At 34.2% G+C, this 15,994-nt stretch overlaps 2 long non-coding RNA genes across 2 annotated transcripts in view; one reads left to right on the top strand and one right to left on the bottom strand.

The window, feature by feature from the left end:
* The window catches only part of LOC108661238, a 1,901-nt gene extending 1,717 nt beyond the window's left edge, over positions 1–184 (bottom strand). The window contains exon 1 of the long non-coding RNA XR_001926987.1: positions 57–184. This is a non-coding gene — a long non-coding RNA (uncharacterized LOC108661238). The remainder of the gene's footprint in view (positions 1–56) is intronic.
* Positions 5,135–7,397, top strand: LOC108661251. The gene is made up of 3 exons (XR_001927000.1): positions 5,135–5,295; positions 5,375–5,499; positions 7,115–7,397. It is a non-coding gene; the product is annotated as an uncharacterized LOC108661251 (long non-coding RNA).

Raw genomic sequence — 15,994 nt, 5'->3', positions numbered from 1 at the left:
AATGAAAAAGAATGCATGGGAAAGGTAGATCACAAGCTAAAATTAAAAAATCTTACCTTTACTTGCTTGATTCCTTGAAATCCAACAATTTCTCTTGAATTTTTCCTTCCTAGGGTTTGTTCTTCTCTTTTTCTCTTTGTTCCCTTGCTTGGTCGGCCATAAGAGTGTGAATGTGAAGGTTTTAAGTGAGTTTATATAGGCAATTAAAATAATATTAAAGCTTGACATTTGTCACCTTTTTATTGGTCCATGTTTAAAAACTTAATAATTAAGCATTTCATTCCCACCACATATAATCTCTCACTTAAAAAATAATGGGTGAAATTTAGGGGTTTGACAAGTGTCATGGTGGTGTAAAATTCTAAAATTTCCAATTTCGCCCTCATGGACACTTAAAATGATCTTTTTGCCCCTATGTTCGAAAAAATGTCAAAATTGAATTTTTTCACTTCTCAAATTCAAATAATGCTCTAATTAATCAAATTTAGTCAAAATATCATCCAACATTCCAATTTTACCCTTGGGTGGTAAAATGACCATTTTGCCCCTACGTTATGAAAATTTTCAAATTAACTCCAAATCAATCCTCGAATTCCGAATCATCATGTTAAAACATTCTAAGGTTCAATAACTCTCAATACATCCTAAAATCTCTATTCAAACTAGTTCAAGGTTTTAATCGACTTAATTGTACCACTAGGTACGATATCGACTTTTAACGATTCTCCGAGGTATCCCAGTATGTAGATATGCTATCAAGTACATGAATGATATGACAAGTATATAATAGAGTAGGGCTTGACAATTTCAGCTTGATTGAAGTAAGGATTCAACTTTGAAAGCTTGATGGAAGACTAAAAGATGCTAGAGAGTGAGGATGAGCTTGTGGGTAGTCTCTCTAGTGTTTATAGCTTTGGATCAGGTCTTCTTTTACTTCAAAATGGCTCAAATGCATTTATTTATAGTTGGGGCAATGTTTAGAGCTATTAGAATTAGATCTGGCCATTTCTAAAACTCGAGGATTGACTACAATGCTCCTCTGGTCAATTATGTTTTTCAAATTTCTCAATTATGGCTTTCATAGTGGATTGATGAATTAGCACTCGTCACATCTAAATACTCAAAAGATTAGATCTAGAGCATTGAACTACTAATTGGATAAAATTTGAGACTAGGCGACAAAATTGACATAAAAGGTAAAACAGTAATTTCACCTTTTATCATTGGATGGCTATGAGGGTTCACAATATATGGTTTGAAATTGGACAACAAATAATGTAACGACCAAACCGACAATCGCTACTGATGCTCGAGTTTCACGAGAAAGCCCGCTAAGTACCAAGCCAGCCTTAATTAAACTTCTCTTATCGATCATCAATTATTCCTTCATTAGATTTTAAATAATAAATACTTAAACAATTCCATTTTATAATAACAAGAGCCTAGAAACATCTTTGTCCATACCTCCCATTAAAAATATAAACTTAGTACTTAGATTACATTTCGCTTAAATTTCAATAGACATAACTAAACGAAACATATCATCAACATAAAGTCCCCTGGCAGTAGAGTGACACGGAGGAAAAGAAAGAAAAAAAAAACTATAAGATGCCATTACCTAATTCGTGGTTGAAAGGAAAATTTTGCCAAAGGATACATTAAGTGGATCACTTATCTACAAAATAAAATAGTTTGGTGAGTCTCATGGACTTAGTAATCATCGACTTAGTGAGTAGGTGAAGATGGAAAACAAGCATAAGGATGGAACATTTGAATAATAAAACCAAAATATGATGGATTAAAAATAAACAATCATCATGAAGTAGGTGCCTTGCAAGTGAAAATGTAAATTTATATGCAATGTGGTGTCACCACATAATAGTTTCAAGGCTGTATAAAAAAAAGTAGGTCATCAAGAGATCAATTAAATTTATTTTTAATAGTAATGAATCAAAATTCATAACCATGTACCTTTATTTAATTTAAGCATGACATATATAAAATAATTTCAATGCATTAGTCTCATAATATGTTCATATAAAAACATATATGAAAAAAATCCTTTGCCATAAAGTAAACAGATTAAAACCATTACCATGCTACAAGTCATAATTTCATCAAATAAGAGACTTTACTCTTGAGTAGGCCGTGGGCCTTTTCCCATGTAAACAATATTTCGGGGGCCCTTCCCCCTACTTCCCAATGCCTGTGGAATTCCACGTATCAATATGGCTATTAATTTAAGCAATGTGATTATAACCCCTGGTCTTGCCACGTAAATATAAGCTCGTAGGCATCCCCATAAAAATATACCTCTAGTTAGAGCTAACTTTGTGCACAAAGGTCACACAAAAACTAGTGTGATAGTAGGACCTACTCTCGAGTGTCTCAGTTAATTAAACCATAACTTATCAATATACTTACAAGCTTTAAGAAAAATCAATGTATAAAATTATCACTAAATCGATTATTTTATACACAAAATTATTACCGTACGTGGTTCAAAACTTCAAAACAGTATGCTTAGTGACATATGTAATAAGTTGAAAATAATGTATTTCACTAAGCTAGTTATAATTATTCCTCCATTCATCACAAGCACAAAGGACTTACAAGGCATATTTTTTAAGTAAAACATTATAAAGGCTTGTTTCCCATTTTTTTTTAAAACATATAATTCGTATAGATGTACATTATATTTAGCCAAAACAAATTTGAAATCCTTAACACAATCACAACATCTAAGAGTTTTCTATCAGCTCATGCTTTCCACAATGGCATTTAGTAATCAAACTATATATATAAGTAATATAGCTTAAGGAATATAATTTTAAGTAGATTCACCCACTTACCTCAATTGGTGGGATTTTCTCATGAATAATATTATCCGCTACTTAACTTATGAAATTTCACTAAGAAACTTCCAACAAGCTTTCACTTGATTTTACAATTCCTCTCAACTCCAACAAGTTACTCTTGGAACTAAACCACAATTTAGGTAAGATTTCCAACAGCTAGCGTCTTTGCCTAACCAATTCCTAGCAACCATATTTTACAACTATTAATATGTTTATATATTTACATTTTATATCATTGTACGTTCTACCAGCAAAACAATTCACAACATTAACCTCACATTTCACCAATTATTCTTACCTTAAGACTCAATTCATTATCTCAACCGAATCCTTGGAGTTAGGCTTTGGATTGAGCATTTTTCCATTAACTTCTCATTTCCTCTACAATTTGTCTCTCTTCTTTTTTTTTTGACAGTTGTCTCACTCAAACTATAACTTCAATAATCTCCAAGTCGGGACACCAAGGCTATCAAACAAAAATTCAACAGCCCTTAAGCAATCAAGCTTCAGATTTAAGCTCCAACGAAATAAATAATTCCTTACCTAACCCACTGATTTTCCCCTTTTAGCTTTTGAAATTAATTGGGGAGCCTTAAACCTTAAAAAAAAATGCTAAGTATGCTCAATCTTGATGCATAAATGAACCATGAATGAACTCCCTCTTCTTGGCCTAGAGTTTAACTTTGATTCTTTCCATCAAACCTCTCCTTTGATCTCTTTCAACTTCTTATGGTGGTTTGGTGAAGGTTTTAGTGCTTATTGAAAGCTATAGAGGCTTGGGTTTAAGAGGTAAAATAGAGTAAACAACTCTTTACTTACATTGTTAGTTCACTATGTGCCAAAAACTCTTGAAAATGCATTTGATAGTGTTTGGTTTTCTAGAGGAGAAGAATGGCAGAAGAATGGTAGCTTAGAGGAGTTGAAATGGGCGAATCCTCCTAAGTAAATTACAATCTAATATTATTTTAAAAATAATTTTTTTCTTTATTAGCAGATTGTGGTTTCTGTATATTGGCCATCATGTATTTTTTCCTATCCACTCTTACATCTTTTGAGTAGATTTCGTGGCACCTACAAAATTGGCCATGGATGATTTCTTTGTTTATCCTATCTTTAATCATATTACTTTACTCATTATTGGCTGAGTTTTAGATTCTTCTACCCACTTAATCCTTGTAACACCTCGTACCCTCGTTTAGAAGCCAATAAGACCCTATCAATGTGACGAAGGATCATTTGACATAGATTTAAGTGTAAAAGAGCAGTAACGGGTGAAAAGAATATTTTTGAAATAAAATAATATTTTGTTAATAAAATACTATTAAAATATTAATATTTTATCTATTGCTGAAATTAGTCATGAAGGAGGATTATATAACTAATCTAAGTGGGGCAGAAGAAGTAAGAAAGAATTTGGAAGAAAAACGATGTCAGTGGGGCTCGCGTGTCCTTATTAAATAAAGTTAAAACGGGTAAGTAAATATTTAAATATTATGGTGACATCTTGGTGAAGTGTAAATTTTATATTTTGTTTGCACAAGTGTAAAGAAAGGAAGATAGAAGGAAATTGGAATTAAATAAATGTTGGAAGGACCAAATTGTGAAGGATGAATGTTTGGAGGGTCGCACGGTAAATAAAGAAAAGTTTGAAGACTTATTTGCAATTTCAATATTTGAAGTTAAAAATGAGAATTTCCTAACCAAGGAAGGTTAGATTATGAGAAATATGAGTTATACATGTGAAAGTTACTATTACATGCAAACTATGATGTGCAAAAAGAAAAGTTAGTGGGGGACATGTAGGACCCCCACCATGTGAAGTAAAAGAAAGAATAAGACTAAAACTTACTTGCATGTAATGTGATTGGTGCATTGGTGGACAAATGAAGAAAGGAGAAAGTGGGTTGCATGTGATTTGAATGGGTCAAGGGTGACGAAATAAAATATGAAGTAAATGTAATGCATGGAATAAAGAAATCAAGGAAAAAGAATGGCAATGCATGGTGACGGGTGGAAAGATTTTAAGCCTTTTTGCCTTGTCATTTTCATCACATAAAATAATAGGAGAAATGTCAAAAAGGCCATCAAGCTTTGGGCAATCCGTCCATGAAGGAGAAATAAAGAGAAAAGAAATGAAAATTATGGAAAAGGTGTGGCATTGGGCAATCCGCCCATGTGTGGGCAAAAAATAAAATAATGAAAGCCATTTTAAGGTTATGTCCTTGAGAAGTCTGCCGATTGCCAAGAAGAAAAAAGAAAGGAAAGGAAATAAAGAAGAAAAGAGAAAAGAAAAGAAAGAAAGAAAGAATGAAAAAGAGAAAAAGGAGGGAAAGTTCGGTTGGAAAAGTTAGTGAGAAACCGAGAGGTTTTTCTTTCTACCCATACCCCATTGATGAGATTTAAAGATAGCTTGGTGGTTTGGCTTAAAGATTTCAAGGTAAGGAAGGTAGAAATAGTTAGTTTGGTTGAATGCATGCTTTTGAACTGATTATAATGTGTGAAATTGGTTATGGTAGCAAAAGAATATCGTATGGGTGCTAAGAAACTGTGCATGTTGGTGGATCACAAGGGATGTGAGATTTTTGCTACCAAGAAGCTTGAGATATCTTGATTTAAACTCAAGTTGAATTATTGAGGAAAGGTAAGACAAATTATGGCTTAATCCTTGATTGTTTATGCTATACGATTATGGGTTAGGAAGAATGTTTGTAATGGTTGTGAGATTTGATGTTGTGAGGATGTAATGTTGAAGAAAATCAAGGATAAAGAATTGTGCATAAAAAGATTTAAGATTCTTTGGTAAAGTTGCTACCATTTATGATTGTGTAAGCATGAGATTAACTATAGAAACTTGATTAAGAATTTATTAGTTGATTTGTTGCCATGCATGAGTACTTAAGTGAATTGGGTTTGAATGGTGGCTAGGAAGCGTGTAAATAGAGGAAGTGTGCTGTTGTGGCGTGCCAGACAAGGTGAGGAGTAACTGGCAAGTAGGATTAGTTGTATACGCGCATGAATTAATAGCAACGTAGCATCCCGCTATTGTGAGCTGAGTAGGGGGTGTCCATTTCAAAATTTCTATACTATATATATATATATATATATATATATATATATATATATATTAGGCTGTCTNCTATTATATATATATATATATATATATATATATATATATATATACATATGGTTTACTTTACATGCAAATTATGGTCAGCATGAGCTGGTAGAATCCTAGGAATTTTGTGAATGCTTAAATGTTTGAAAATGTTTTGACTTTGTACATATAAGCTAGATACGTAAAGTGTTTTTAAGTTGGGAAACAAGCCTTTGTACCATGATTTTCTATCAAATGTCCCTTAATGTTTATGTGGTATGCATTCATGGATAAAACACGTATTCACCATGTGAATTTATACTTTAACTTCATGCAACGACTTTATGTTAGAACGCTTGTGAGGAATTTCATCGTATTATTATATTGAATGTTTCAGAAAAAGGTTTTGAAATGAGCTTTTGAAAACGTAACTCAATTTTTGAATGGTATGCTAAACCGAGAGACTCGAGAGTAGGTCGATTGTCACTCGGTTAAGTGTGACCCTTGTGTACGAGTGAGCTCTAGCTAGAGAACGTTTGGGTCTCCGACTGGCTGTTAGACATGCTAGGGCCATGATCTGTGATATGCACGTGCCTAGGCCACCAGTGATATACGCGGTTGCGATCGTTTGATTCTCTGATGTCGGCCAACATCGTTAAGACTACCATGGCATGTGAGATCTAGTGGAGTGAGGTTCTCGGATGTTATTACGTAGTAGCGGATCACGAGTTTTTATTATTATTCCCTACTTGAGGGTGACATCTCTTTGGATTTTTAAACTTGTATTTTCTACGCATGGTGAGAGCTATAAGATTCTCGGCAGCTCCCCTGTTTATACAATGATGTGGATTTAACTCCTCGCGCACGAGGTGATTTGTGAACTTGCTTATAAGTTTTCCAAGAGTTTAATTTTACGAGAGCATGCATGTATATACTAAATGGATTTGATATGTATATGGTTTGAAATAATTATCTAGCATTAAATTTCTCGGTTTTATACGTAAGGCACACATCCCCTCTCTAAGTTAGATTGTTTTATATATATTCTTATCATTTTAATATTCAAATCCTTTACCTTTTTGCTTGTTTCCCATCTACACCCTCTCATGGAGTTGATGATCACTAAGTATGTGAGACTCACCCCCTTTATTTTCTTTTGCAGATAAATGATCAATGCAGGCGTGTTGTCTAGCATATCTTGGTTCGCTGTGACGTAGGTAATGGCATATCTTAGCCCTCCACTCTGAGTCGCTCCGTTGCATAGAGGTCTTGTAGTGTAATAGTTAGACTTGTAAAAAAAAAAATATTGTTAATCCAGTGGACTTATATTTGCTAAAGACTTTATGGTTGTGTAATGAACTTTAAGTGTGATGTTAATTGGTGGGAGTTTAATGACATTTGGATATTGTCATCTGGCAATGAAGTGGACGATAGCATCATTATCATTACTTGATTGTACTCGCAAGAATATATTTGATTTAATTAATAGAAATGTTAACTTAGGCTAGTTTGGGATTTGGCGGGTTTACTTGCAAGTCTCGAATGCTGGTAACGATCGGGATAGAGATCGTAACAATCCTACTTTATAAACATAGTTTATTCTTCCTTCTCCTATTAATATTTTACATGGTCGAATAGCCTTTTCATTACATGCTATTGCATGTTTTTATTTATTTTATTTTTTTATTATATATATTTTAACTTACCGTAATTAATCAACTATAGTTCAATATATATATATACATATATTTTATATATATACAGCTAATAATAATACGTTACATTATAAATCACCTTATTATTCTATCGATCTCCCTCACTTATATTTACCCTACCCAAATAACACCTCTTTTATTAAAACACAATTAAATTTGTCTTTCAATAAAATAGTATCATTTTAATATTATTTTAATGTCATTATATTATGAATAAAATATTATGTTATCCCAAAAAGTTCCATTCACCATATTATACTTAGTAACATCACAATTAACCTTAATTCACTTCAATTATCACCTAATAAGCTCCAGTAGCTATCATTCAAGGTATGGGATGTTACAATCTCCCCCACTTAAAATAAATTCGTCATCGAATTTAAATAATAACAGGTTTAGAGAACGTACTTACATTTTGAAGAGATGTGGATACTCGACATGCATTTCCTCTTCGGGTTCCCACATCGCCTCTTCAATTGATCAATTCTACCACAATACCTTTGCGGAGGTAACATTTTTGAAGTGAAGTCTTTTTATTTGTTTGTCTAATATAGCCATTGGTCCCTCCTCATAAGTCAATCGCTCTTCCAAAGGAATCATATCGTAGTGTATCACATGTGAAGTGTCCTTAACATACTTTCTTAATATGGACACATGAAAAGTGGGATTCATCTTAGAAAGTTCTGGAGGTAATGCTAATTTGTATGCTGCTGCCCCAACTAGTTCTAAAATCTAGAAAGGCCCGATGTATCTAAGGCTTAGTTTACCTTTCTTCCCAAACTTTTTACTCCTTTTTAGTAAGGATACTTTCAAAAATACGTAATACCTTTCTTAAAACTCCAATGGCCGACGTCTATTATTTGCATAAGATTTTTGCTTACTCTGTGCTGATTTTAAACGCTCCCGAATTAAACTCACCACATTTATTGCTTGTTGTACCATTTTAGGATCTAATAGTCTCTTTTCTCCAACTTCAAACCATTCAACTGGTGATCTACACTTCTTCTCGTATAACGCCTCGAATGGTGCCATACCAATACTGGCTTGATAACTATTATTATACGCAAACTCTACCAAGGATGATTTATTATCCCATGTGATTCCAAAATCCAACATGATTGACCTCAACATATCTTCGAGCATTTGTATTATATGCTCAGATTGACCATCCGTCTAAGGGTGGTAAGTAGTAGCAAACTCTAGATGAGTACCCAACGCCTCATGTAGACTCCTCCAAAATTTGTTAGTAAATTGAGGTCTTCTATTAAATACAATAGTCACTGGAACTCCATGTAGCCTCACAATCTAGAAAATATAAATCCTAGCATACTTGGTCGACCTATACCTAGTTTTAACTGGAATAAAATGGGCAAATTTTGTTAATCGATAAAAAATTACCCAAATTGAATCATATCTTCCCTTAACTCGAGGTAATCTAGTTACAAAATCCATCGTTACATGCTCCCATTCCCATTCGAGAATCGGTAGAGGTTGTAATAATCCTGAAGGCTTTCCATGTTTAGCCTTAACTTGTTGACAAGTCAAACATCTTGCAACATACTTTGCCACATCCTTTTTTAGTCCTTGCCACCAATAGACAATCTTTAGATTATGATACATTTTGGCGGCTCTAGGATGTACAGTATAAGCAATCACATGAGCTTCCTTTAAGATCTTCTCCCTCAAATTGTCTAAGTCTGGCATGCATACTCGAGACCCATAACATAATAATCTATCATCTCCATATACAAACTCTTGATCTCGATTCTCAGTTCCTAAAGTCCTTATAGCAAATTCACCTTGACCTTGAGCATCTCGAATCTAATCTAAAATGATCGATTGCACCCAAAAATGAGCTATTAAAGCATTTAATCCACCAATATCGATGTTAACTTCCATGTTACCCAGATCTTGCCAACCTCGTAACATAGACCTCCTCGAAATTGATAAATGTGCCATGCTTCCCATAGATTCCTGGCTTAAGGCATCAACCACCTCATTCGCTTTACTAGGATGATATTGGATGGTACAATCATAATCTTTGAGTAACTCCATCCATCCACGTTGCCCCAAATTCAGGTTACATTGTTAAAATATATACTTTAAGCTTTTATGGTCAATATATATTTCAAAGCTTTCCCTATTGAGATAATGGGATTAAACCTTTAATGCAAATACTATAGCTGCCATCTCTAGGTCATGGGTAGGATAATTTTTCTTGTGCCTCTTAAGTTGCGGGAGGCATAAGCAATCACTATGCCAAATTGCATTAACAAGCATCCTAGTCCAACTCTTGATGCATCGCAATACATGACATATCTCCCTGGACCACTTGCTAAACTTAAAACTGGTGCTGAAGTAAGGCACATTTTTAGTCTTAGGAAGCTTTCCTCACATTTAAGCGTCCACTCAAACCTAGCCCCTTTCAAGTCAATTTAGTCAACAAGGCCGTGATCATAGAAAAATCTTTTACAAATCGTCAATAATACCTTACCAATCCAAGGAAACTACGAATCTCAGTGACAGTAGTAGGCCTTGACTAATTCTGTACTGATTCAACCTTTTACGGATCCACACTAATTCTTTCTTTTGAAATTACATGGCCCAAAAAACTAACACTCCCCAACCAAAAAGCACATTTGGAGGACTTTGCATATAATTCCATGTTCTTAGAGTGTTTGTAATACAATCTTTAAATGCTGAGCATGTTCTTTCGAGCTCCTCGAATACACTAATATATCATCAATAAACATAACTACAAATTTATCTAGATAAGTCCGAAACACCCTATTCATTAGATCCATGAAGGCGGTAGGAGCGTTCGTTAATCTAAAAGACATAACCAAAAATTCAAAATGTTCGTACCTTGTACGAATGCGGTCTTGGTTATGCATTTTTCTTGAATTCTTAATTGATGATACGTGGAACCCAAGTCAATTTTGGAAAAGTATTGTGCTCCTTGTAGTTGATCAAACAAATCATCAATTTTGGGGAATGAATACTTATTTTTAATGGTCACATTATTCAGCTTTCGATAATCTACACACACCTTCAAACCTTCATCCTTTTTCTTTACAAATAATATCGGGGCTCCCCGTGGTGAAGTACTAGGATGAATAAACCCTTTACTCAGTTCTTGCAGTTGTTCCTAGAGTACCTACATCTCTGCCAGTGCCATTCGGTATAGGGCCTTGGATATTGGTTCAGTACCAAGAATTAAGTTAATAGAGAATTCAATTCCCTCTTAGGAGGCAAACCTGGTAATGCATCTGGAAACACATCTTTAAACTCGTGGACTACTGGACAAATTTTAAATTCAAGTCTTCCTCTTCCATCAAACCATCCTTCTTAATCACCAGACAAGTTAGGAAATTAGGAAATTTTGCCTTGACTCCACTCTTGTGACTCCGGCTAACATACCTGTAGCACATGGACTCCCATGTCCATAAATAATGAATGGGATTTCTCTTAGAAATTTGAACTCTACATACTTGTAGTGGCAATCAACATTGCCATTCCAAGGATAGCATCAAACCCCAACGTCATTAATAGCACCAAATTCACCAATATCTCCTTATGATTAATTTATACTTCACAAGATCTATATACATATTCTGTTACATAAGTTTTCTTTAGAGGGGTAGTCACTATTAATGGATCTACCATTACTTCACAGTGTCTACCTAATTTAGGCACAAAATTTGAAGAAACAAAAGAATGCATGGAACCGGGATGAAACAACACCAAAGCTTCAAAACTATAAATTAAAAGAATTCGTGTCACCATATCATTGGAGGCATGCACATCTTGCGAATTCAAAGCAAATACTCTTACTTGACCTTCCCCAGAAGTACCTTGTGGAATGGATTCACTGGGCTTAAATTGAGAGGTAAAAGCTATCCCTTTACTTTTAACAAGTTGACCTCTCCAAACTAGTGTTGAAACTGCAGATGCCACAACAGATGTGGGTTAAGTAGAGCCAATTCCAAATCTTTGTGGTCTGTTATTATAGGGACAATTCCTCTGCAAGTGTTCTACCTGCCCGTAAGCAAAGCATACATTTATTGGTTTATTACATAAGCCTACATGAGCATCACCACAGTGTCCACAAAAGAAATTTCTCTAGGTAGTCTGTCGGCTATCAGAGCTAATCATCCCACTACTTGATCCTCGACGGGGGTTTACTCCACCAGAATTACTGTAGCATGGAGGACTACTAAACTGAAGGATTTTTCCTCTTTTTTTGTGATCCAGATGACACGGAACCTCTGTTCTGATTGGTATGTTTACGGCCCTGATGGCTAGATCCCCTTGAATCTCTTCCTCAATTTGTGCTCTTTTGACTAGTTTGGCCTTTAAATCTACCTTTCCCAAACTTTTCTCTAATGGCTCTAGCTTCCATACTACGACTCTCAATTAAACGGGCACAATCTACCGCATCTAAGTAAGAATTAAATTTCTGTGGAGCAACAACTTTAAATAAATACTTTACAATCCAGCCACAAATTGAGTCATCTTCATCTCTTTTGTAAAGACAAGATAAAGGGCATATTTTGATAGTTGTGTAAACTGCACATCATATTCAGTTACCGTCATACTAGGTGTCTGTTTCAAAGCCTCAAACTCTCTGGCTTTAGCCGCTCGCACGTTGTGTGGCATAAATTTATCCATAAAAGTCTTTTCAAATTCTTCCCACCCAAAGGGACAAGCTCCACCAAGTCTACCTCGAATATAGGAAGTAATCCACAATTTTTCCACATCTTTGAGGCAAAAATTGGCCAGTGTTATAGATCTCGTGCTTGAAGCACCCAAAGCCTGACATATTCTTTCCATAGTATCCATAAACTTATGTAGGTCTTTTCCTGCTGTAGAACTAGTGAATGATGGGGGTTGTAATTTCATAAAAGCAGATAATGGCACAAGATCATCCCTTTCATCATTATCCGGATCATCCTCATCATTACCATCCTGTTCCTCATCATGAACAGGGTTCACAAGTTTCCCATAATCCAGTTCTTGTGAACTAGAGCCCATATATCCTTTAGGAACACTAAAAAATCATCTAGTAAAATCTGAATATTATTGAGTCAAATTTTGTAACCCAACTGCCAATGCCTTCAACGTTATACCCTCTATAGTAGGTCTACCGACCCTTGTACTATCTGTACTAGCACTTCACTGATCACTGAAGCTATGACCACTAAAGCGTTTGGAACTCTTGCCCTAGCTCTAGGGCAACCACGACTAGAAACCTGCAACCTCTTGTCAGTTTCCTTTTAGGCATTACTCTCACTAGTAGCCCTCGAAGTTGCACGTGCCTGAGAGGGCATCTCAAAAACCTAGACCATTGCAAATCAATTATTCTTTCATTTATATATTAAATAAAAGATGGTTCTAAGATGAAACGGGAAGTCTGTTTAGCCTCCTGCCTATAACTGGTGTTGCAATCACTAATCATAAACAAGACTCTAACTACTCCGCCGCTTAACACAGGAATTCGTAAGACTCCAATAAACCTAAGCTTTGATACCAATATTGTAACGACCAAACCCATGATCGCTACAAGTGCTCGAGTTTTGCGAGCAAGCCTGCCAAGTCCCGAGCAAGCCTTAATTGAACTTCTCTTATCAATTATAAATTATTCGTTCATTAGATTTTAAATAATATATACATTTACTTAAACAATTCCATTTTATAATAACATAAGCCTAGAAACATCTTTGTCCATACCTCCCATTAAAAATATAAACTTAGTACTTAGATTACATTCCGCGTAAATTTCAGTAGACATAACTAAACGAAACATATCATCAACATAAAGTTCCCTGGCAGCAGAGTGACATAGAGGAAGAGCAAGAAAAAAAACTACGAGATGTAATTATCTAATTTGTGGTTGAAGGGAAAATTTTTCCAGAGGATACACTAATCTTATCACTTATCTGCAAAATAAAATAGTGGGGTGAGACTTATGGACTTAGTGATCATTGACTTAGTGAGTAGGCAAAGATGGGAAACAAGCATACGGATGGAACATTTGAATAATAAAACCAGAATATGATGGATTAAAAATAAACAATCATCATGAAGTAGGTGCTTTGCAACGAAAAATGTAAATCTATATGTAATGTGGTGTCACCACGTAATAGTTTCAAGGCTGTATAGAAAAAAGTAGGTTCATCAAGAGATCAATTAAATTTATTTGTAATAGTAATGAATCAAAATTCATAACCATGCACCTTTATTTAATTTAAGCATGACATATATAGAATAATTTTAATGCATTAGTCTCATAATATGTTCATATAAAAACATATATGAAAAAAGTCCTTTGCCATAAAGTAAATGGATTAAAACCATAGCCATGCTATAAGTCAGAATTTCATCAAATAAGTGACATTACTCTTGAGTAGGTCAAAAAGCCTCGTGGGCCCTTTCCCACATAAATAATATTTTGGGGGCCCTTCCCTTTACTTCCCAATGCAAGTGGAATTCCACGTATCAATATGGCCATTAATTTAAGCAATGTGATTATAACCTGTGGTCTTGCCACGTAAATATAAGCCCATAGGCATCCCCATAAAAATATACCTTTAGCTAGAGCTAACTTTGTGCACAAAGGTCACATAAAAACTGGTGTGACAACAAGACCTACTCTCGAGTGTCTCAGTTTAATTGAACCACAACTTATCAATATACTTACAAGCTTTAAGAAAAAACATCGCATAAAATTATCACTAAATCGATTATTTTATACACAAAATTATTTCCATATGTGGCTCAAAACTTCAAAATAGTATGCTTAGTGAAATATGCAATAATTGAAAATAATGTATGTCAATAAGCTAGTTATAATTATTCTTTCGTTCATCATAATCACAAAGGACTTACAAAGCCTATTTTTGAAGTAAAGCATTATAAAGGCTTGTTTCCCAACTTTTTTTTTAAAACATATAATCTGTATAGATATTAGAGCTGTCAATATGGGTTGGCCCGACCCAACCCAACCCAAGCCTTTGTGGGCTAAGAAAATATGGGTTGGGCCAAGCTAGCCCATTTTTTATATGGGCCATCAAAACCTCAACCCAGCCCACCCCTTGCTAGCCCATGGGCTGGGTTGGGCCAGCCCATTTCTTTTTTTGAAAAAAAGATCATTTTTATAATTTTACTTAATAAATTTTCTATTAATAAAATTATTTTATGATTTAATTCATAAATTAAAATTATTAATTTGATAAGTAAAGATTAAATAGATTGAAATATATAAAATAAGTAATATTATTGGTAACTAAATTATTAATTTTATATAGTTAAATATATAAAATTATTAAATTAATTAAAATTATTAATTTTTTGGCCCAAAAGGCTGGCCTGGCCCAACTTACTGATTTGGTGGGTTGGCCCATTTAGGCCCGATTTTAATATGCGCCTAAATTTTCAAGCTCAACCTACCCCATATTTAATAAAAAATGGGCCAGCCCAATGGGCCAGGCCCATTTTGACAGGTATAATAGATATACATAATATTTAGCCAAAACAAATTTGAAATCCTTAACACAATCACAACACCTAAGAGTTTTCTATCAGCTCATGCTTTCCACAATGGCATTCAGTAATCAAACTATATATATATATATATATATAAGNCGATTCTAGTAATACAACTAATATATATATATATATATATAAGTAATGTAGTTTAAGGAATATAATTTTAAATAGATTCACCCACTCACCTCAATTGGTGGGATTTTCTCACGAATAATATTATTCGTTCCTTAACTTATGAAATTTCACTAAGAAACTTCCAACAAGCTTTCACTTGATTCTATAATTTCTCTCAACTTCAACAAGTTACTCTTGGAACTAAAGCACGATTTAGGTAAGATTTCCAGTAGCTAGCTTCTTTGCCTAACCAATTCCTAGCAACCATATTTCACAACTATTAATACATATGTTTTTTTATATCATTGTACATTCTACCAGCAAAATAATTCATAACATTAACCTCACATTTTACCAATTATTCTTACCTTATGACTCAATTCATTATCTCAACCGAATCCTTAGAGTTAGGATTTGGATTTGGCAGTTTTCCAATAACTTCTCATTTCCTCTACAATTTCTCTGCTTTTTTTTTTTTGAACAATTGTCTCACTCAAAGTATAACTTCAACAATCTCCAAGTCGGGACACTAAGGTTGCCAAATAAAAATTCAACAGCCCTTAAGCAATCAAGCTTTGGATTTAAGCTCCAACAAAATAAATAATTCCTTACATAACCCACTGATTTTCCCTTTTTAGATTCTGAAATTAATTGGGGAGCCTTAA

This window comes from Theobroma cacao, chromosome 3 (assembly GCF_000208745.1).
Source record: "Theobroma cacao cultivar B97-61/B2 chromosome 3, Criollo_cocoa_genome_V2, whole genome shotgun sequence".
In the NCBI taxonomy this organism is placed as follows: Eukaryota; Viridiplantae; Streptophyta; class Magnoliopsida; order Malvales; family Malvaceae; genus Theobroma; species Theobroma cacao.
The sequence above is the reverse complement of the archived record's forward strand: the minus strand, read 5'-3'. Positions and strand labels throughout refer to the sequence as shown.